Source organism: Idiotropiscis lumnitzeri, chromosome 17 (assembly GCF_059441095.1).
Source record: "Idiotropiscis lumnitzeri isolate Australia: NSW breed Sydney's pygmy pipehorse chromosome 17, RoL_Ilum_1.0, whole genome shotgun sequence".
Lineage (NCBI taxonomy): Eukaryota > Metazoa > Chordata > Actinopteri > Syngnathiformes > Syngnathidae > Idiotropiscis > Idiotropiscis lumnitzeri.
In genome coordinates, this window is record NC_142407.1 from 2,092,441 (window position 1) to 2,117,430 (window position 24,990).

The 24,990-nt window shown below is 40.7% G+C and overlaps 1 protein-coding gene across 4 annotated transcripts in view; it reads right to left on the reverse strand.

Moving 5' to 3' along the window:
- The window catches only part of tiprl (TIP41, TOR signaling pathway regulator-like (S. cerevisiae)), a 102,206-nt gene that overhangs the window by 34,235 nt on the left and 42,981 nt on the right, over window positions 1–24,990 (reverse strand). The window lies entirely within an intron of this gene.

Consider the following 24,990-nt stretch of genomic DNA (forward strand, 5'->3'; position numbering starts at 1 on the left):
TACAGATTTTACCAAGAATCATGCAATTTGTTTGAACAAAACTGGGACAGCCACACAGTCTCCTTTCTGCTTTCTTTTTTTTCCTTGTAGCAATTAACACAGTACACAATGACATGATGAAAATAACGAATTTCATTGCATTGACTATTCAGCGTATATTATCTCAGTATCATGAACTGTCGTTGACACAGGTTAGGTTGACATTTCGCAGCAAATTTTGTCCCGATGGGCTTTGCTATCACTCCATTGTTGATGATTCTGACAACATGATGAAGCTTTAAGTAGCACTAAGAGATGTATGAAAATTTTTAAATGACATTCTTACCGATGAAATGCACATGTAGCGCTTCTCCAACTTATTGGTAAAACCATATAATAATAATAATATTCCCTTTATTAGTCCCACAATGGGGAAATTCGAGATTCGAACCCAGGCCTCCTGGGGAGACTGGGTTCTGAACGCGGCGCCTTAGACCACTCGGCCATCCTGGGAGCCATACGCAGAGGCATTTTTGGCGCAGAGAAAGAAAATAATGTTAAAACACTGCAGAGGAATTAATGTGTTCAAGTAAGGCGGGCTTATCGAGTGGCAAAGTAAGATGGTCTCCAGTGGCTTCACTTCTGCCGATGATATTGAGCGCGTTCAGAAATACGCTTTAAGTGCGCACTCTTTCAATTTGACCGTTCAGAAACTCACTGCATTGCCGTAGGGAAATTCAGCATTCACCGGTGCAAGCACGACTCACTCCAATTGGGGACACAGTGAACCAGTGTGTTCTGATGGAAACAGTTCAAGGATGGGCTGCTGATTGATTTAGAACAGAGACCGTGTTTAGTAATTAACTGGAAGAGAGTGCGCTTTGCCTTTCACTGTCAGAGTAGTTCACACCAGTGATAGACCGATATGATTTTTTCAGGGCCGATACCGATACTGATAATTAGTGGTTAAGGAGGCCGATAACCGATATTTAAGGCAGATATACATTTGCAATAAAAATGAAAATTTTTGCATAATTTTTTTTATAAGAATGCAAACCCCAACACAAGTTCATTTGAATGCCAAAAGGGCAAATGTTTATTAAACAGCTGCTCCTCAAATTTACCGTATTTTCATGATTATAAGGCACACTTTAAAGTGGACAAAAGGGCAGCTGTCCACAATGTCGTAGTCTGTCTTATCATGCATGTTATTGCAAGCAAGAAACATCACAGGTTTAACAACAGACTGCAAAAAAAAAAAACAAAAACACACAAACACACACACGCACGCACACGCACACGCAACCAAACACACTGCCCAAAGCACACCACTCACATCTCTCTAAACAGCCATGTAATTGGCTGAGGCTGATTGGCTCCCTAGAATCCATTGCTGTAATCTTTTTATGTTATTTGTATGTCTTTTTGGGATATAAATGGCATGAGAGATGCATGTTCTGTGTTAATTTTATTTCTGTGTTTCATTGTTTGCTTGTAGGCTGTTTAGAGATATTTTTGGTTTTGATTTGAAACCGTGACTCCAAGGAGTGTGGTTACGCGTGACATCCCACCCCTGACGTTGTCAATAAACTGTGTTGTCATGAAAGCTCTCATCGCATCTGAGGTGCTGATATTGACAACAATGCCTGCTCTATTTGCGAGCTAGCATGCGCGAGCTAGCATGCGCGAGCTAACATGCGCCTCATAGTGCGGCGCGCCCAGTGTAAGTATTAAATACAGAAATAGTACCCTCAACTGATGCTGTGCCCTTTGATACTTCTTTTGGCCATGAAAATACGGTATATGAGAATGAGGAACTGTGGAAGTGAGCAGAGATAGATGTTTTCTGGGAGGTGCGCACAATGCTTCTTTCCGAAGCGCCCCGACTAAAAGCACATGCCGCTCCATGATGTACATCGTTCAAGAAGATAGCCCCGGTGTTCAATGAGATCTTTATCGGAAATCGACGCCCACTCACTCGCACACCGAAGCTGGCGTCTGCAAGCGGTGTCGGACATTAACGTCACTGCTTGAGAGAACAAAGCCATCTGCGACATGAAGCCGCTGGAAGAGTAAGGAGTAGGGACGTAACAATTCACTTAAGCCCCGATTTGATTTGACTTTCAGTTCGCAATTTTGATTTGATACAATATTGTATTCATTTATTTTTTTAATTGCTGCCCAGCTTGTCTCTGGGCGTTCATGTGATGCCACAAATGAAATACGTATTGATGTTTAGCGCAAGAGTGAAAATATTTAGTGCATTTTGAATGGAACCAAAAACTATACACTTTTCTTCAGCGCCAATCCATTTTTTTAATGTAGAAGTGAGTGAAATCATATGAATAAAATTGAGGAAATGCAATGTGCTAAAGAAAACTAAAATCATCAATTGAATTGATTTTTAACTTTGTTTTTATTTAACCTGAATACAAAACATTTTAGTACTGATGTCATTTTAACATGCAAACCTATTATATAAGTGACAACGTTAACGTCAATGAAGCGTCCCTTTACCAAAGGACTCTGGGTTGTATAGTTAACAGACATCTACGGATATTTGGAGGTGTATGTAACAGCCGACTGGTTAGCACGATGGCCTCACAGTGAGAAACGGCATCGGTGTGGATTCGATCCCAGCTCCGGCCATCCTGTGTGGAGTTTGCATGTTCTCCCCGTGCTTGCGTGGGTTTCCCCCGGGTACTCCGGTTTCCTCCCACATTCCAAAAACATGCATGGCAGGCCGATTGAACACTCTAAATTGCCCCCAGGTATGAGTGTGAGCGCGGATGGTTGTTCGTCTCTGTGTGACCTGCAATTGGCTGGCAACCAGTTCAGGGTATCCACCGCCTACTGCCCGAAGATAGCTGGGATAGGCTCCAGCACCCCCCGTGACCCTAGTGAGGAGAAGCGGTACAGAAGATGGATGGATGGGTGGACATGTAACAGCCTTAGACCTACAAAAACATCTTATATAGCCATGTGCCAAACCTTAAAGGAAGACCAGCAATTTAAATTTACATTGGAATTTAACATTTTTAGGGGGCCTTTCATTGTGAAATTTCCTAATGAATTAGTCAGATTGTGTTCAAAAACTGTGTGCTTCATCCAAAGATGATGTTTAAGATGAAAATATCATCATACACTGTTGGCTTGGCGATGCACTGTTTATCAAGAAAAAATATGCTGTTTTTGAGGATCTAAATCAGGGGTGCCCACTCTTTTTCAGCATGCGAGCTACTTATAGAATAACCGAGTCCACCTGATCTACCTACTTTTGTCATGATTTGTATTTGTTATTTTTGGTTTAGTATTTGGTTCATGTTTTGGCCTTGTTCATGTGTCTTGTCTCGTCTTGTCTATTGTGTCCACCTGTGCTCGTTTACCCAAGCCCTAGTGTTAACCAATCCGGTCCTTCCAACCCTCCATGTCTTGTCCAGGTGCTCCTCGTTGTCTCGTCAATTTGTGTGTATTTAGTTCCCTGGTTGCTTTCAGTTCTTGTTGGTTCATTGTCATTTTAAGTGTCGCTTGTCCCTGTCGCTTGTCCCGGTTGCCTGTGCCTGTTGCCAGTTCCTGTCGCCTCTCCCTGTAGTTGGTTTCCTTTCGTTAAGTTTTTCCAAGTTCCTTGTTTGCCTTAGTTTTCTGTTTAATAAATGCCCTTTAAGTTACCCCTGCCTGCCTCACCTTCCTCAACCTTGACAACTTTATTTATATATTTATTTTAAAATAAAATTAGAATTCTTTAAAGGTGCAGGGCCTTGCATAACTCCATGAAACCACATTGCACAATACAACTAGTGCACATTTTCTGTCCGTTACATTAGTGACGACTTGCCCTGAATGGAATGAGTCAAGAATAGAGTCCGGTCATGAGCTGCGGATAGCGAGCCTTGCGCACACCTCCCAATGAATATTGAGCACGTTGGACTTCGTGTTGGCTCGTGCTAATGCTGCCAGTTCTGGGGGTGGACGGTTCCACACTCCCATGTGTCATTCTCCAGCACCGGGGAAAACTGCGAGTGCATGGCTTAGCGCACCGCCCGCTTGCTCTTCAGCCAGTGCGAGACGCCCCGCCACGGAACCGACCGCAAAACAAAAATACTCCTTTCACTTTGTGGAAATACTTATCTTACATGTTCCCATATCGATTTTCTACTTTATTATTGGGTTTAAAGTAAATGGAACAAAATGGAAACTGCTAATTTTGCAAACTAGCGCCTTTATATGTGTATGCGCGGTGAGATCTATGATTGGCTGTTCTGTATGTCAACGCCACACCCCTATTGTGAGCTACACGTCGATCGCGATCGATGTAATGGTCACCCCTGATCTAAATCATCGTGAAAACACATGAAACTTTTCACACACATCAGACATGCCATAAAAATAAATACTGAAGAGATTTTATGTGCTTGTTTGTAAAAATGTCTCTATAGCGCCCCCTACACATTTTTAATGAAGCATTCCTGGTTCTACGTTTCACCTAGATCTACGAAAATTTGACAGCCCAAGACCTACAAAAATGTATATTTTAGCCATATGCTTAACCTCACAGGAAGTCCAACAATTTGTATTTACTTTGGAATTGGTTACAATTTTGGGGCTTTCATAGAGGTCACATTTTAACAAGCTCCTCCTAAAGAATTCATTCGATTGTCTTCAAACTTTCTTTTTCTATTTTCTTAATAAAGATATGTGTTTTAATTTGTGTTCTAATTTACTGCTAATTTATATTACACCATATGTAAAGTGCCTTGTTACAGCTCCAGCTGTTGTGAAAAGCGCAATATAAATAAAATTGTATTGTATTGTATTGTTTTTTAATACACAAGGGAATTTAATGTGCTGTATAAATAAAGCTGAATTGCTTTGCCATGAAACATATTGAGATAGAAAACCCCCCGTTAGCCTCCCAGGCTAACATATACTGGTCAGTGGGAAGTATTTAGCTTGCAGGCTAAAGGAGTGGAAGAGTTTAAACCTGGCTAGTTTTATTCGATGTCCTGCATCTTGTGTCACTGTTATTCTGTGGAATGCTGTGGGGGTGGCTGGTGAAGTTGGAAAAAGAAAGTGAAAGAATGTGAGGTTTGGGAGGTTTTAGGTCGGTGCCTGGCGCAGACAGATACTTCGAGGGGGAAGGGATGCACAAGAAACTGGACCCTTCAGCCACAAGCAGGAGGGGCCACCACTTGAAGAAAGACCAAGAGGAGCAAGCTAAAGTTAACTGCAGCATACACATAGCCAATAGAATCATGCCAGGATGCCTTTGTCTCTGTGTCATTTGCATATTGTGTCTATAAATTAATGCTGAACAGCGAAGACAGAGAGAGCTGTATTGAGAGGGACCCAAACTCAAGTTGTAGATTTGTGTGTTAGGAATAAATCCACTCGTGTGTGAAAATGCCGGCTTCCTGATACCTTTCTATTGCAGAACGAGCGCGCATATTGTTGGATGAGTGAGAGTTGGGTAAAGTCACAAATTGGAGTCAGATTATTAATTTGAGTTTACATTGGTTTAAAATTAAATTCTAACATTGATTTAAAGATAAATTCCAACAATTTATGGTGACGCCGACGCGATGCATGAGAGGTAAAAGAAGTTTGGAACTTCGAGAAAAACCACATGAGACTGGGTCTCGCACGTCCACACCAGGTGACGACCTGAGAAAGGATAAAGTATAAAAGAGCCACACATCCGACCATCTTTCCTCTTGGGCCCACAGTGAAACAAGGTAAGCAGAACCCTTTCAAATTCTGCACATTGGCAACGCTAAATTATAAGAGGAAGGAGGAGCGGAACGTAGTAAGCGTAAAAGTGTTGGACGCTATTAGGGTGTAAAATCTGGGATTTACCTTCTAGCATAATTAATGGCGCAAAAGTAAAGTAGTATAGTTAAAAAAAAAAAAAAAAAGTGTAACAGTGTGGACGTTAGTAGGGTCTGAAATCTGGGATTTACCTACTAGAATAGTTTGGAACTATTCGTGGTTAAGATACGGTATAAAATCTGGGATTTACGTATCGGGACACGGTTTAAAATCTGGGATTGACGTGTCTGTGTGGAAGCTGTGTGAATGTGAAGGCTAAAATTGTTCTGCGTAAGAAGTGGTTGGGACACACACGAGTGGATTTCAAGATGGCGAAGGAGAGTAAGTGTGATAGTGGTCTCGGGTGTGGCACGGAGATTAAGGATAAATTCATAAAAATGAAACATAAAAAAGAGAAGAAAAACATGAAGTCGGGATGAAATAAGAAAAGAGAAAGAAAGAAAGCTAGAGAAAAGAGAAGAAATTGTGTCAGTGTAGAGATTGGAAGTTCAATAAGAAAAGAGAAAGGAACAATTAATGTTCCATTGAAAGGAGGATGATGAAACAGGCAGTATTGAAGAAGGTGTGACTTGAACAAATGAAAAGGATAAGAATTAGGGTCTGCTGTAAGGAGGAATTGAAGAAATACATATTTTATGTTTCATACTTGAGTTGATGGTCTTTCTATTAAGGTAACTGTAATTAGTAACTGGAATGAAATGCACAGATGGAAATGACACAAAGAAAAAGAAAAAGATTGGTGTTATGAAATCTTAATTGAAGGAAGCTTTTGAGAGCATGAGAAACCTTTGCAAGAGCATAGGTGGTTCCTGACTTTGTAGTTTGTGATTTGATACCTTGATTGTTTGAGTGGCTTTGGTAAGGCTACAGTGAATTTGGAAAATTAAAGGAAAAAAATAAGAGTGAGAAAGATTTTACAGAAGGCAATGAGTATAGGTGTAATCGTAAAATCATGAGTGTGCTGTAACAAAGAGTTCACAGCCCTTTGAAGTTAGATGCTCGTTCCCAAGTAGGGGGAGGAAGTCAGAGAAAGAGGATGAAGTGATTGAAAAAGTGGAAGAAAAGACGGAATGTCTGAGAGGCATTCATCCACAGTTGCCAGACTCGCAACAGTATGTGTTTGAGCCGCCGCCCGATCCGACGGCGCCATTAATGGGGGGGGGGCAGAATGGTTTGAGATGCAAAAGATAACGATTCACGGATGGCACCAGCGACCATACAATTGATCGAACAGGCTGTGAATAATGAGAGAGAGGGTGCACGGAGAACAGCAGGGGAGTGTGGAGACGCCCGTGCTGGCCCCGGGGGGGGGAAAGCACCAGCAGGAACATGTAAACATTTCAGACACAAGAGGAAAAACAGGCATCAATGGCAGTCGTTAACTGATTGAAAAGGAAGATATGCCTTTTGGTGCTCTCGAAAGAAGGTCACAGTCCTTTTGTTTCAGAGGTGTGTCTCGGCACCCCCCCTCGATGTTGCAGACGTTGATCTAATCTTCAGGCATCTGCCTCTCCTTGAGGTGTGGAGCAATTTTTTTTGCAGTGCTAGTGTAGTAAGGTACGGGATAAAATATATGTATTCAACCTAACAATAAATACAAATTAGCAGGGAATTAGAACACAAGTTAAACACTGAAACATGCAGGGGATGCCTGAGGAACAGCAGGGCGGCGACAATCTTATTAAAATTAAAATTTTTAAGCAAAGGGATTATGGTTTTGGGATAAGTTTTAAGTGAAGTATTCTATGAACATGTTGAAAGAAAATCTTTGGAAAGGGGAATATCTAGCCATTGGAGATTGGTTAACCAAATATAAAGTTGGACTAAATAGTTTTGTAGATGATTTATTAACTGATGTGTATTAAATGTGACAAAGGTGGTAGACAGATGTTTTTTTGACTGTACGACGCGAACGCTGACATGACAATTTTGGAGGACATGACATCATTCCATAAATACCAGACTGCTAGCATTCGCATCTATGGGCTGTTTGGTGTCACGGGTGCAGTTTCGTCGGCTACGTCCAGGAGAGGAGAAACAACTTCACGGGGAGTGAATGGGAAAATCCAGAGACCCACAGTTGTAAATTTTGGCATACGCTGGCTAAATTAAGGCAAAATTATGGATCTGCCAGCACAAATCTCAGTGAAATCAAGGCGGACGCGCCAAGGGAGGGGTCTCTGTGTGGAATTGGAAAGTATCGTTTGGTGAATGAAAGTGTGAAAGAAAAAGTGTTTGGATGCATATGTGGTTTGAGTGAATGTTTAAGGGACGGGCCTCAGGACAGAAAATTGTTTGAGGTCACCGGCAAGCCCTTACAGTACTTAGGGTGCGATGGGTGGACAGGCCTGATCAACCTGAATCCCTATTGCACTCCCAAGTATTGATTTTCAAAGTGTTATTGGAGAAAGATTGGAGTAATTAAATTCAAACGTCAAGTGAATGGTTGATTGACGTTATTACACAAAATTTATGCAAAACTGAAAGTTTTGGAAGGAAGATAATTTACCCCTTCTCATTCTCACTGGCAAGTGCCACTCGTCCAGTTCTGTCCACAGGTTTGAGGTGACATGTGACCGGTGTGACCAGAAGGCCGGAGAACGCTTCAAATAGCGCCTCACCACGCCCATCTCCTCAACAAGGAGGGAGGTATAAAATATTCTAATTTAGGGTCCACGGAACAGATTAAAATATAGTTGTTGCTTTAGCCTGTTCATGTGCTCCACAGGAGTTATTATTATTATTCACATTGAATGCGCGACTAGATAACACACACCCAGTCAAGGATAGGGCAAACTTTTCTTGGAGTGTTCAGACTTTTTCATATAATACAGCACCACAGCAGTGATATTTGAAGTTAATGTCGAATTAGTGGCACTGTTTTTATGGAAAATTACTCACTTAACGCAAGGGTAAGTTGTTGTAGAGGAGATATTTCAGACAAAAATGACCCTGAAGTGGTCACAAGCACGTGTCTTATGTTGGATGTATGAAATTTTATTCTGATATTTTCCATTGTAACGTATTTCATTGTATTTAGGACTAAGACATTGTAAAACACTGTTTGGAAGAACTTATAGAATACCTCAAATTTAAGAACAAATGGGAAATAGATGTTGAAGCAACTTTAGTTGACCATATGTGAAAAATGTTAGGAAAACAAAAGACAGGCGCAAATTTAGAGTGACAAAGCTCTTTCCGTCTCCCAGCAGGGCAGTAATCTAGTAAAGCCAGGATACTGGGTGCTTGTAAGAAGTTTGAAGATAAGACATTCGTAATTACCCAAGGGGGAAGGAGGCGTTAGTAACAGCTCTCACAGCTGTAAAGATAGCAGAAAGGTCAACATTGGTTTATTCGACACGTTGTAAAGAGGTCACACGTTGTAAAGAGGTCACGTTGGTTGAAATCTCCTACAAAGGAGACACCAGACTAAGAGGTTTATACAGAGTTACAAGCGGGACAAAATTTGATTTAAGAGGAACTGTCCTCACTTGAGGCCGAGGCCAGACCTGCTGACCAGCATGATGGTCACCAGCTAAGTGGGGACACCTCAGGTGAGATTGGCCGTGCCGTGCATCAGATATTTCTGGCCCGTTGGGGTCGATGTTGCTGTGTCTTTCAGGTGGGGAAGGGGGAGACAGGCCTGGTCTATGTGGCCAGGGCGAGACGTGAATAGAGTGAGACTTCCGGCAGTGACCCATCCAATAATGTCGACATTACACAGCTGTTCCAGTTGGCCGTCCACAAGGGCGTGCCCCTCCCAGTGGCAGAAATCAGGCGAAATAGTCCATCAATGAGAAATGCTACTCGGGCTAAGTAGAACACATTTTGTACATAATTTTGCACGACATCAGAAAAGGAAAATATGGGATTGGATTAAGGAGCGTGACTAAAATTGTTGTACTTGCAGGTTTAGAAGGCCAAGAGAGATAAGAAAAAAGGAGGCAGCTGCTCCTTCCACTTCTGCTGCTTCTGGGCAAGGTTCGGGTGACGCAGCGCCACAGCAGACTGGCTGCTGTCCATAGCAGGCCGGTCAACGAGGTTGGGATTGCAGTAACAGAGGTACGGGTGGTTATGGACAGGGATTGTGAGTGGGGTGTGCTCTGGCTGCGGGGTGTGGGGTCACTGGGTGATGAGCTGTCCATGCCGAGCCACTTTCTGGAATGTGCAATCCTCCGGTGCCATATCTGTCACAAAGAGCTCCACCAGCGCAGGGGGCGCCACCGTTACCCACTCCCAACGCACTTGACACAAACCCGCTCGTACCCCATTCCATGACAGGGGGCCGCGGAGCTTCAGCGTTCGAGGACTAGCAGGTCCTAGCATTCCGGGGACGGTGGATGGACAAGTTTTCGATGGTGCTGGATATTGGGGCGAGCTATGAGCTCCTTCCGCAACCCCCACTGAGCCATGTGGACTCTCAAGATTGCCTGAGTCACTGCCATTGACTGAACGAACACTGGAATTCGAGTGGCATTCCCGGATGGGACTGAACTTGACTGTGCACATCCGTCGGAGGGAGCATATGTCGTGCTCTCTTCCTTCCCAGTGGCTAAACTGAACTGAAACATTTGAGGGCAGCTCTGAAACCTGGTTCCCATCCTCCCGCGGTGGGTATGCCCTGTTCTTGCTCTGGTCTGAGTGGTTTAGCAACCGCCACCCTTTCAATTCACCGATTGACATATCACATTGTAAATGTGATCACAAACATGATTTGGTTTATCAAAAATGCACTCATCCAAATTTAGTCATGAGTGCATCTTGCGTTAGAATTATATATTTGTTATGTCTACCTGCGTTGCCTCGCACGCGTGCCTTGTACCTGAGCAGCGGAAATGGTATGAATTGTTTACTTTCGCCGAGCCACAAATCGCATTGAATATTGATGAGCGTCATCATACTAGAGATCTAGACCCCATAGTTGTTGAATACTCCGCGTCACAATCGGGAGATCATATTTCAGCACCGACTACAAATTCTTTGGTTTTGGGGACATTACTAAATTTCAAAATTTCCAGGGAAGGGTCGCTCGGAAATGGTAGTTCTGTGTGTGTCTCTGCTAGAGGTGTTGTGGACCCAGGGCCCGACTGATTTGGGGCTCGGCTCCACAGCTCCGCGATTGTTTTTACTGTCTCTACCCCCTCCCCCAGTTGACAGAATCAGTGTGGGCACAGCCTGTAGGTGGATTGAGCCAATCATGAGACAATAGGAGGTGAAGACTGCAGCAGTCTTGGAGCTGTCTATGTCTTGTAGAGCACCTTTTCTTCCCATAAAAAAAAAAAGAAAAAAATAGAGGTTTAATTCGGTATCTGCGTTATTATAGTTTTGGGATTTTTAATTTTAAGCATAAATGGTTACTATTTCATTTGTGTTGCTTTAAAATTTGTCAATTAACAGTCAAAATTGGAGCGTTAGCTCGAGGCTTAATTTGTAATCTCGGAACACAGTTAGATATTTGAACTCAGTGAACTCAGCATCACTGGAGTCGGACATCACTCCGTACATCAACCTCCGGGTGCTTTCCCGGAGGTGGACTCAATCTCGCTGATAAGGACAGTTTAGAGTTCTGGCTAGAACCTCACACGCCATCCAATTGGGAACTACAGGACAAAAGTGGTACCATAACTCACAGTTGCACCCGGCCCCAGTATTTGTGCCCGCCAAGGTTGAGCTTAGAGGTTGACCGCCCGGACGGGCAGGTCAAGAGAGGGAATGTGTAGATGGCATGAATTGGATCAAAGTCAGACACTTTCAAGTCTGAACAAAGACGAGGACGATGCAAATGTTTGACTATATTGACTATTTTGCTGGCTGGCTTGTGCTTTGTGTGGACTATGTTGGCGTTTGAACATAGGATGCAGGATGACAGAAGTGATGGAGTGAAAGGAGAACGAGTGATGGTGTACTATTCCTGTAATGGAACGGTATGGTATGAAGCAGAGCGAGATGATGGTAAGACGCTGACACAGACACAACAACTACTGCTAAATCTGAAATGTAAACAACCGACACAGGTGAACACTTGGGTGACAATTTTAATTGGACACACCCATGGAATGATGTGGGAATAAAAAAGAAAGAGCCTATTTTTGACACCCAAGTTGCAAAACAAAAGTTCACCTGCCTAAAAGTTAAATGGGACTGGTCCTGGGATTGGAAATCTCCAGGAGTCATGGTGTAATGAAAATGTGTCTTTGCCAGTAGGAATCCCTCTCGCTCGTGATGATGTTTGGCTGTGGTGTGGGGAGAAAGTGCTGTACGATAGGCTTCCCACCAATGCCTCAGGTAAGTGCGCCCTGGTAACGCTGATCATGCCAGTTAGTGTGACAGCCTTAGATCTGGCCAAAATGGAGTGGGAAGGTGTTGGACAATGGGGAAGAATCCCCTTCCTTAACAGGAAGAGAAGGGACATGCAAGAATGGTTGAATGCAGGAGATCCCACATATATAGATGCAATTGGAGTCCCAAGAGGGGTCCCTGACGAGTATAAATTGGTGGATCAAATTGCGGCAGGATGGGAGAACCTTTTCCTGTTCGTTACAGTAAACAAAAATGTGGACCGGATTGATTATGTCCACTATGATGTCCAACGATTGGCGAACTTCACCACCTCGGCACTCCAGGCAGTGCATGAACAATTGGCTGCCACGTCTCTTCTGGCATTCCAAAATAGAATAAGCTTAGATATGGTGATGGTTGAAAGAGGAGGAGTGTGTGGTATTTTTGGGGATCAGTGTTGTACTCTGATTCCCAGCAATACGTCTCCTGAGGGTCGCTTTACCAAGGCATTGGAGGGTTTGCGCACGCTAAGTAAAAAAAAAAAAAAAAAAAAAAAAAGCACTCAGGTGTGGACACCAGTTGGTATTCTGACTGGTTAAACATCTTTGGTAAATATAAAAGCTTGATTGCATCAGTACTGATTTCTATTGCTGTGTTTGCCGCTGTTATGGTGTTATGCGGATGTTGTTGTATTCCATGTATCAGATCATTAACTGTTAAGACAATTGAACGCACGTTGGGGCCGCTCCCTCCTGGTGGCCAGTACATGATGATCCCTCAGAAGGACCCCCAGGAGGGGGAGACAGCTGTGGCCCTCCGGGAGTCCGGGATGTGAGTATGTGTAGATGGCCTCAGCGACCTGAGGCCATGAGGAGGAAATGAAATTTTCTACGGATTTTCTACTAGAATGACATTTTCTATTGATTTTTAAGTTTTACTAATTTTCTATTGATTTTTAATTTTGACAAATTTTCTATTGAGCTTTACCTCACCTTCTATGGATTTATAGTTGTTACTAATTTTTCGTTGTTTGATTTTTAGCTCGTGTTTAACAATAAAATAAGGGGTTCGAGTGATGACCTCAGTTGTCTGAGGTCATGAGAGGGAATAAAGGAGTGGAAGAGTTTAAACCTGGCTAGTTTTATTCGATGTCCTGCATCTTGTGTCACTGTTATTCTGTGGAATGCTGTGGGGGTGGCTGGTGAAGTTGGAAAAAGAAAGTGAAAGAATGTGAGGTTTGGGAGGTTTTAGGTCGGTGCCTGGCGCAGACAGATACTTCGAGGGGGAAGGGATGCACAAGAAACTGGACCCTTCAGCCACAAGCAGGAGGGGCCACCACTTGAAGAAAGACCAAGAGGAGCAAGCTAAAGTTAACTGCAGCATACACATAGCCAATAGAATCATGCCAGGATGCCTTTGTCTCTGTGTCATTTGCATATTGTGTCTATAAATTAATGCTGAACAGCGAAGACAGAGAGAGCTGTATTGAGAGGGACCCAAACTCAAGTTGTAGATTTGTGTGTTAGGAATAAATCCACTCGTGTGTGAAAATGCCGGCTTCCTGATACCTTTCTATTGCAGAACGAGCGCGCATATTGTTGGATGAGTGAGAGTTGGGTAAAGTCACAAATTGGAGTCAGATTATTAATTTGAGTTTACATTGGTTTAAAATTAAATTCTAACATTGATTTAAAGATAAATTCCAACAAGGCTAACAGCCAAATACCTGCTAATTCGCTACACAACCACAATTGTATTGTATTGTATTGTATTGTATAACAACATTGGTAAAAAAGAACACAATAAGTCAGCCGTCATTTAAATCAAAACATTCAATGGCCATACTTCAGTCTGATGATGTTTGTAATAAGGTAGTCCAATCAGTGTAATAAAATGTCAGGATAGATATAAAACTGAAATAAAAAGACGATTATTATGCGCTAAAAGGATGATAATTTACATAAAAATAGAGAGAAATTAGAGTATGCAGATAATGTAGATCAGGGGTCTCAAACTAAATTTACCACTAGAGGCAGACTCTGGGTGAGGCTGGGCCGCATCAGGTTTTCCGCAAGAAAAAAATAAAAAAAATCTAATCTTCTCAAATGTCTTTATTTTTATTTTTTAACACAAAATAAGATTTAAAAATAAATAAGGAATTAATAAGAAAATAAATAAGGAATTAATAAGAAAATTAATCAGTAATAAATAATAACAACCACCAAAAAAATCACATACTGTCATAGAAACAAAAGTAAATAATAAAAACTCAGTTTATATTTTGATTAAGTTTTCAACAAGCCTGCTCACTAAATAAAAAAAAAACTGAAGTAATTTTCAGGCGCCGCAAAATCCGAACATTCATCAATCAAACCCCTACTAAAACATCGAAAAAAAATTACAATCCTACCCTCGTTTTAAAGCTGAAGATGTGCCCAACCATAATCCGCGGTTCAATTTTATCCACTGTGACCAGGTAATCCTACGTTTTATAATTAGTCCCGTCTGTGCTAGTGCTGATGCAAAGCTACGTCAGACTGCACATCCTGTTCGCGCATGGGTCTCCTGTCAATCAAATCAAAATCTTATCAAATAGCAGAGACCCTAAGCATAAACCATAGTTCTGGGATGAGTAGGCCTACTTCTGTAGTTATAAAGCTTTAATTACACTGTAATTAAAGCTTTATAACTACAGACTGGCACTTTACAATGTAAAGTGCCAGTCATATCAAATTTGCGGGCCGCACGAACATTAAACTTTCATAATAAGGCGGGGGCGCAAACTATCATTTGCGGCCCGTGGGCCACGAGATTGAGACCCCTGATGTAGATCATTACATATTCACTTTAAGGTGGAACTGGTTGTGGTACAATGAGTCATATTTAAGTTTGGCGAAGAAGAATATCTAAACGGTAACGTGTTTGTGGTAATTGAAAGAAAAGAAGAAATGGAGAACGAGACCAGTTGGCATTCTACTACCTAAGACATATAGTGAGAACACTTCCGGGAGAGATTAATTTAGGATGGTACGATTAGCAGTAAGGAATTCATGTTTTTGTTTATAATACGAAACTTGAAGTGTTGAACATACTTAAAATAACCTAAAGATCACTAGTCCCATTATTTGTATGTTAATCAACTAGATAGATATTGTCATGCCGAGAAACCAAGTGAGTGAGTTATTGTTGGAAAGGTCAGCGTTTAGGTAGGTTACATTATTCATTGCTGACTGGTTGATGTTTTGCAATAGATTTTGATGCACCTATGGTGCTCAGTTTTGGTGTATGTGTGTGTGTACTGTTTCTGCTTGATGTATTTCAAGTACAGGAGATAATCAGTGATTGTGTTTGAAACCGTCATGTTGTTTTTGGATTCTGTTTAGAATCGCATGTGGATGAAGTGGACTAGAGAATCTCTATGAGAGTGATATAGACATTGAATTTTAAACAGCAAAGTTTGGAACGGCCCGAAGGTGATGTGGTTTTTGCATCACTTGAGGCGAAGACGTCATGGGAAGGTCACGCTGGAGTGTGACCTCAGAAATGATAATACATAGTGGTGGACTCGTATTTGGTGTGTGTTTATCTGTCTTGTTCTATCTTGATTTTTGTTACTCAGTTGATTAAGCTTATCTCGTAATAGTGTTCCTTCTCCACATTGCCTTGTGGATGTCATGTTAGAAAGGAGCTCCCCTCTTTTTACCCAGTTCTACAGTTGAGTAGGTTTTTGGACGGGGGTTCCGGCGGATCCTTGGAGCTCCTGAGAGAACCACTCTGACAAATGTTAATGTTATTGTCTGATATAAATTTATGGGATGATTGGGAAACATTGCTGTGACCAGGGAAACTGGTATTCTCTCAATCTGGTGGATGAGTGTGGTTTTGAGGCGTTTTGAAGGGGCGCCAGGAAATAATTAGGCCTTATTACTGATACCAGCTATCGTTATCGCGACAATACCTTATTTCAAGATATCAGGTACTCGTAAACGTTGCAGATACCAGCCACAGATACAAAAGACGTTTTATACATATTTTCTTTCCCCCAGAAAGCCCTCCACAAACTCCAGTTTGTCCGAAATTTTGCTGGCCGGATTATCACCAGATCACCTTCCACCCATCACATCACCCCCATCCTTCAGCAGCTCCACTGGTTTACAGTCAATCAAAGAATCATCTTAAAAATTCTTCTTTACACTTTCAAATCTATTCACAACCTCGCTCCTCCCTACCTTTCCTACCTAGTCCATATTGCCACTCCATCCCGCGCTCTCCGGACTTCTTCCTCCGTCCTCCTCACTGTACCCTTGGCCCGCCTGCGCACCATGGGGGACAGAACCTTCAAACACTCTGCTCCTCAGCTCTGGAACTCTCTCCCACCTGACCTCTGTAATTGCACCACCCTTCCTGTTTTTAAAACTAAACTCAAAACCCATCTGTTCCGCCTTAACTACTCTCTCTAAGTCGAGATATGTCCCACGTCCACTTTTGTATTTTATCCAGTTTGTTTTACGGGTTGCTGTTTTTTAACCCATTTGTGTTTTTACTTTGTATTTTACTCTGTACAGCGTCCTTGAGTGTCCTGAAAGGCGCTTCCAAATCTAATTTATTATTATTATTATGTATAGTTCTTCCTGGTTAAAATAACCTTAACTAGCAAAAACTTGACTGTTGTTTAGGATCTAGTCATTTAGTTTTTCCTAATTGTAGATAATAGTGTGAAAGAAGTTCCAAAGATTTTGATGTTGTTGCTTGTTTAACATTTTAGATGACCAGGCAATCAGGTTTGCGCCGAAGGGGTCACTATGAGGTATCCGAAAATATAGACCAATTTTGATATTGCATTAGTACTCTTGACTTAAAAATGAATAAAGTGACTGCTGACCAAATTACAGTATCAGAAGGCTCTGTTAGGGTCTGGGAGGTGTTGAATCTTCAAAGTGAAGACTCACAAATAGAAGACATTCCATTGAGTACAGTAAATTACTTGGTCTTTCTTCTGGCAATCAGATTATTCACAGGATAGAAGAGATGACTATTTAGCTCAGAAAAAGACACGGAAGGGTTACTTAGCTCTTAAAGGCTTTTGAAGGAGATCAAAAGACTAAGGTGTTTTAAGTGCAAGCAATTCATATGTAATATATGTTATAAGTTTGAATATTCATACTGCTCCCTATATGAAGACAGATACCAGAGAGAGGGAGCGCACGCGTAATTTTTGGGAGACTTCTTTAACATCAGCATGTGTCCGTAATAAAAAACTTTATCTCACCAAAATGGCAGTGTCAATGGAGTTCATTTCCATCACCTATCCAACATTTCTCAGCGGATACTCGGAGGGACGCTGGGATGGACTCGCACATTAATGACAATGCACTCCAAGCACTCTGACATAGTTGAATCTGGTGCATACATAAATGTTTTCAGTAGTCTTGCGAACCTGCACACAGCTTATGTGTACCCCTGAAAATATTGTCTTCTCGGGTTCCTGTCAGTCATGGAGCTTTAGAATTGCCATCAGTGTTTCCCCTCCTTAAAGCGCCCCTGGATAAGACATAAATGTTTTCAGTACTCATGCGATCTATGTAAGATGGGCTGAGGATAGGTAATCAGTTTGTGTATTCATAATCATGTTTTTATACACTCATTAATGTTTAACACACACACACACCAACGGGTTTCTATGGTTTGCGGGGACCACTTTTTTAATCATCATTTGTGGGGACTACCCTTTCCAAATGAGCTAGAGCTGTGAAAAAAATCAGGCGTATGTACTACGGCCTTATTCGCCTATACACGCCTTAAAATAACAGAAATTATGAAGTCATGTCTGGACCACGTCATATGGGGACGAAAAAAAAAAGACTTTTTGTGGTTGATGGGGACTTAATTTGAATATATGTAAATTTATTACCATAAGTCACACAGGGTCCCCACATGGAACATGTGATTAATGGGGACCTTACACAAAGTGTCACTTACTAGTACTAATATTGACAAATGACAAGCATTTGAACTAAACTGTCAAATGAGTCCTCTGAAGACCATACAAAAATATCAATTAATATGAATATTTAAGTTGAACCCATCCAATTTTATACTTTTTGTTCGTTAAATATAGTTTCAACACGTAGGTTATACATCTCCGACCTGTTCTGGAACTTCCAATCAAAGAACCGGACTGTTGTATTTCCTAACACTATGAAAAACGTGTGATGAACAATAACTATGTACATGAGCTATATAAATAAAGTTGTATTGTCTTTAAAAAGAAAATAAAATCAAACAAATGTTGACACCTTTTAATAACACGGTGGTCAAATAGTAATACAGTGTACATAATGAGCAGGGTGCGGCTAACCAACCAAAAATGTAGTGGCGCTGGAATTAATTTTTGGCAGCTGAAATTCTGTTGCAGACATAAAATATGGGGGTCTACCAGTCGGGCTTTAAGTATTTCTGCTACTGGTTTTAAACATTTCTCACAGTCCGTTTTTCCTGGGACGAGAAAATAATTGAACTTCATCATGTGCATTTCCACTGCTTGAACTTGGGTTTTCTGCCAGGCAATTGTTTTTTTTCTCTGTGTGGTTTTGCCTTCTTTGTGTGGATTTGCCTTGAAATAGTGAGAAAATAGAGAGTTTTGGTTATTTAAAATAGTAAAGGCGAGTATATGATTGAATTCCAACCTAAAGCTCTTAACCTGTGTAATGGACAAGGTTCCTCAATTAAAATGAAAACACAGCCATTACATAGATTTACATTGTAATTGTATCATCACACTGCATTTGGTCTTTTGTACTGGCATTCACTTTCTTTTGCTGTTCAATGAGGAAACAGGCTGCACAGATGCATCCTTCTAAAACATCCATCTATTATCTGTACCGCTTGTCCTAACAAGCGCCACGGGGTGCTGGAGCCCAGCTGCCTTTGGGCAGTAGGTGGGGACACCCTGAACTGGTTGCCAGCCAATCGCAGGGCACACATAGATGAACAATGATCCGCACTCACACTCACACCGAGGGACAATTTAGAGTGTTCAATCAACCTGCCATGCATGTCTTTGGAATGTGGGAGGAAACCGGAATACCATGAGAAATCCCACGCAGGCACGGGGAGAACAAACTCCACACAGGAAGGCCGGGGCCGGAAACGAACCCAAGACCTCCACACTGTAAGGCCAACGTGCTAACCAGTTGGCCACCGTGCCGCCCCTTCTAAAGCATTCAGAAAAAATGTAGCGGTCAGAGCTTACGTTGAAATTCACATCAATATGAGATAATCACGTTTCAGTGAAAATTACAGACAGGCATCTATATTTTAATTTGTACAGTGAAAATACATTTTCTATAAAGCAATATGACTTAAAGAGTTTACCTTTGAAGGAGGACTTCTTTGCATCAATTCTTGATAGGATTTCACAGTCAATCTAGTGATGGTGGCCTGTGCTTACCTGATGGTGGTGTCTGTGCTTTGGGTGTTAATTGGACCATGTCAACCCTCTCACTTTGTTTTCCTACGGAAAAAGTTTTTTCCAAATTGTGTTTACAATCATAGAGAACTAAAGCTTTATCCTTTTTAATGCCAATTTTTTTGGGAGAAAAAAATGTCAAAGTTCAAAGACAGTTGCAATACATTTGTAAATGCATTTCTGTGTTCCATTCATTTATTCTCTACCGCTTATCCAAGGTCGGGTCGTGAGGGCAGCAACTAAACCAGGAAAGTCCAGATTTATAGACTTTGTGGGGACAGTACAGTTAACATTATGTCAATTCCTTATGGGGACTACATTGAAAATTATAGTTTTTCCTCATGCACACTAAGTGAAAGTGTGTTGTGGGGACAGCGTGAGTGTCCAGAAAAGAGCATTAACAAAAGATGATAATAATCCCTGTGATTTATTAAATCTACCTCAAATACTCTGCTAACACTAATATTCTGAATGCATTATGTGAAACTGCCAGTTGTGCGTAAGCACAATACTTAATCATAAAAATTACTGTCCATCATCATGACTGCACAGATATACAGAACTCAATTTCCATGATGGCTAAACATACCAGTTGAAGGTTGTCAAACAGACTTTGTGGGGATATTTTTGTAAACATTATGCTAGTTCTTCATGCGGACGATATTAAGAGATTTAACACAGTTTTTCCTCACACGCTTATTGAAAGTGTGTTGTGGGGACGACGTGAGGCTGTATTGTTAGTCATCTGTAATACATTTAGAAAAAACAACATTAGAATATGATCTACGAAACCAATTGTCAATCTCAAGTACTCCTTATACAATATACACATTTATGAATGAAAACCTCAAATATAATGCATATTCCTTAATCCCCAAACAAGTTCTGGCTACTTTCACACATCTGGAATCGAGCATTCTTTGTGGGGACATTTCTGTAAACATTATGCTTGTACCTCATGCGGACCATATTAAAAGATTTTACACAGTTGTTCCTCACACAAATTGAAAGTGTGTTGTGGGGACGACGTGAGTGTCTAGAAAAGAGCATTAACTACACAAGATAATAATTCCTACGAATGGTTAAATCTACCTGAAAGTGTCCGCTAACACTAATATTCTGAATGCATTATGTGAAATTGCCTGCTGCACGCAAGCATAATACTTAAATCATAAAAATGGCTGTCCACCATCATGAATGCACAGACCTAGAAAGACCAAATTACAGGAAAATGGATTTCAAGGATACCTGTTGAAAGTTCCTTGGATCAGCAGCATCTAGACGATGGTATTGTAACGCCATATCTTTGGCTGTAATGTTAGTCATCTGTAATACATTTAGAAAAAACTACATTAGAATATGATATAGGAAACCAATTGTCAATATCAACGACTCCGTATACAATATAGATAAACAAATTGCATGACACTTTTTGCAAGACACATTTATGAATGAAAACCTCAAATATAATGCATATTCCTTAATCCCCAAACAAGTTCTGGCAACTTTCACACATCTGAAATCAAAAATCCTTTGTGGGGACATTTCTGGAAACATTATGCTTGTACCTCATGCGGACCATATTAAAAGATTTTACACAGTTGTTCCTCACACAAATTGAAAGTGTGTTGTGGGGACGACGTGAGTGTCTAGAAAAGATCATTAACTACACAAGATAATAATTCCTGCGAAAGATTAAATCTACCTGAAAGTGTCCGCTAGCACTAATATTCTGAATGCATTATGTGAAATTGCCTGCGCCACGCAAGCATAATACTCAAATCATAAAAATGGCTGTCCACCAGCATGAATTCACAGATATAGAGAGACCAAATTACAGGAAAATGGATTTCAAGATACCTGTTGAAAGTTCCTTGGATCAGCAGCATCAAGACGAAGGTATTGTAACGCCATATCTTTGGCTGTGATGTTAGTCATCTGTAATACATTTAGAGAAAACAATATTTTAGAACATGATGCAAGAAAACAATGGTCAACCACAAGTAAACCGTATACAATAAGGATAAAGAAATTGCCAGAGAGAACAATTTTTTGGTAAACATTCTTTCTTCCTTATCAAACTGTATTTCCATCCATCTTACACTCAAACAGGCTTTATTTGGACATTTCTTTCAACAATGTTTCAGTTTCTCATGGGGACCGGATGGCCTGCAGTCTGACTTTCCAAATACAGTTATGACCCAGGCACTTTTACACTGAAATGTGACAGTTTGATGCGGGGACATTGTGAGCGCCCAAACTAAATCTTGATTAATAATAATCTAATCTCATTGATACATGACATTTACCTGAAATACATAGCCAACAGAAATATTATTCATGCATTTATCATGGGCCATGTTAAAATGAAAAAAATAAAAACATTTCATAAATATATAAATCACAACAACACTAAACGAACCTGTGGTTTATTCTAGTGATAGACCGATTATCGACAGAGCCGATATTTGGCATTTTGTAAATTATCAGCATCTGCTGTTTTTTTAATTTAAAGGCCGATAAAGAAAACAACGTTTTATTTTGGCTTGCTGCAGCACACTTCTCTCTCTCTGCTGTGCTTGTGGCCCCTGCCTGCAGAGGCAATTTGACTCGTAACAAAACACCCATTCCCTGAATTGGCTAAAAACTGGTGGAATTTTTTACTTAACACATAATGCGCAGACACAATATTAATCAGAATGACATTTTTTGACTACTTGGTCTGTATTGAAAATATTGTTGTAAAGAACATTTTTGGGTTGATTTCTTTAAAAAGTGAAAGAAATTTAAAAAAAAAACATGAAAAATTGTGAACAATCTTAATCGTCAACATCGTTGTGATTCGTCGACTAACCTTGGCAGCCCTACTGCTAACACTAACATTCTTTATGCATGACATGAAATTGCCGGTTGCGTGCAAGCACAATACTTGATCATGAAATTGAATACTGACATCATAAATGCACAGATATGGAGAGGCCAAATCATAAGAAAAAGTAATGGATCTGAATATACCTGTTGAATGTTGCTTGGTCAAGCAGCACCAGGGTCTTCTAAAATCATGTCAAAAGCTGTAATGTTAGTCATCTGTAATCAATTTAGAAAAACAATTTAGAATATGATATAAGAAACCAATAGTCAACCTCAAGTAAACAATACACAATATGATGAACAAACTAACAGAGAGAACAAATCTATTGTAAAAATTCATTTGTATTAAATATAAATATAAAAATTGTATTCGATTTATATCAAGTTTTTTTATTTTTTATTTTTTTTAATCACGGCCATGCTCGTTTCTTGTGCACTTGTCTGGTTCTACAGCCATGCAATACACATTGTCATTTTGTGCAACTGTGTACATGTTTAGTGTATTTTAAATGGAACAGAACTATACACTTTGCTGAGTTACACTAAAACTATGAAGCTACCTATGAATATAAAAAGAAATACTGGTAAATATTTTACTTGTCAAATGGCACCAAGCATTATTGTAGAACGGACTGAAAGCATATGAATACAATTAGGGAAAAACACTGTGCTATAGAAAATTGATCCATTGATTTTTTTTTTTATTTTAGATTATTTTTTATTTAATTGTATTTAACTTTATTACAAAACATTTGGCTTTGCCTCTCTAGTTTGCATAATATTTTTAATCCTGCCACAAATGTACTAATTTATTCAGTTTTACTTTTTCATTGGCTTAAATAGGACAAAACATAGATAAGATATAGAGATATGTAATTATTTGTACTATGGCTAGTTTACAAATTGAGTCAGGACCTGCCAAACTCATCACAGGACAGGTTTTGCATTTAATACGCACCTAATAATAACTGTACATGTTTTTTTTAATCCACAGTGCATTCCATATGATGTAATTATTACCCAACATATCACATCAGACAACACCTTATCTTTCACTGCATTGATGTACTTCACGCCCAACTTGTCTGTTTTGTCAGTCCTTAAAGTAATGTGAGGAATGGCATCCTAAGGGGGGCGGCTTGCATTTTATTCTATCAGAATTCACACTATTTCAAATATCACAGTTTCACAAACAGTGTCTATGCCCTGCATGTATTAGATTATCACAGCCCTTCTTATTTTAAATGGACTGTAACTTGTATCAAAGCAATCAGTTAGTCAATAGATTTCATCTTTTATTTTTTCCTACACTCCATTATAATTAAATATAGAGAGGGTAGAAGCTCGGAGTGGCGTTTGAGTGGTTAGCATTTACCTTAGCCTAGCCATAGCCCGTTGCTGCAGCCCCAATTTTGATTACTTTGCCACCGCCACCAAGGGCACTTCGCAGCCCCGCAAACAATCCACACAAGTCCCACGGTCACACTATGTCGTCTATGATATTGAAAGTGCAGTAAAAAAAAACCTGGCTTAAGCGGCGTGCACCCATGGAAACCTTTATCCCGAGCTTCAGTCGATATAATAAACATGTTTAGTCGAGGACACTATGGTTGGTTGTGCATGTACAACCTATACTTATATTCACTTGCTACATAGGGTTATAAAGCACTCAGGGAAACCCAGGCTACAATCGAGTAACTGATCTTAATAATATTGTCTAAATTTGTAACATAAGATGTTAAGTAACATGAATTCATCCAGCGTTGCTTACCTTGTGTTTTACTTTAGCTTCTGCTGCCGCCATCTTCATGAGCTCTTGCGTCTTCTGATGATTACTAAATGTGGTTCACCTGTTACATTTTCTTCGCTGAGAAAATGCTTACATTTGGGGACCAACAAGTGGGCGGTGTCGGCGGGCTTCCATTTGGGGACCAACAAGTGGGCGGTGTGGGTGGTGTGGGCGGGCATATATGCAAATACGTGTGTGAACCAGTGAGTGCAGTAGCAGCTACAAATCATGTGGGGGAGCTGGCGAGCACAATTAACACACACGCGATGAGCAAAAATCGTGTGGTATGGGCCTGAGCTAAGAAATTGACAGGAACATTATGTGCTGCCCCTGAGCTGTTTTTTAGTAGTTTTCCTCATGGGGACCAGGTTTTTTGTCCCCATACCGCAACTGGTCCCCATGACGTGACTGTGTAAACAAATTTTTGTCCCCACGACCACACGAAAACCAGTGCATAGACACTTACGTTGTTGCTTTAACACACACACACACATACACACAGACACCCCATCCTGAAGATGTGTTTAGTTAAACTGACCTTTACACCGTGAGTTATGATTTTCTGCCTGCTGGATCCCCTGGTGATTAGTTATTGATGTTTTTCTTGTCTCCCTGGAGACAGACCCCCATTGTCTGCTAAGGTATGAGCCACTTCAATAAAAAGACCGAGCGGAGGGTGAGAGTCAGAGGGTGCGAGGGATTGAACTAAGCAAGACGCTTGTTTTCTTCGGGCTCCTCTCCCATTCCGAATGGCACAAAACGAAAACTTTGTCTGGTT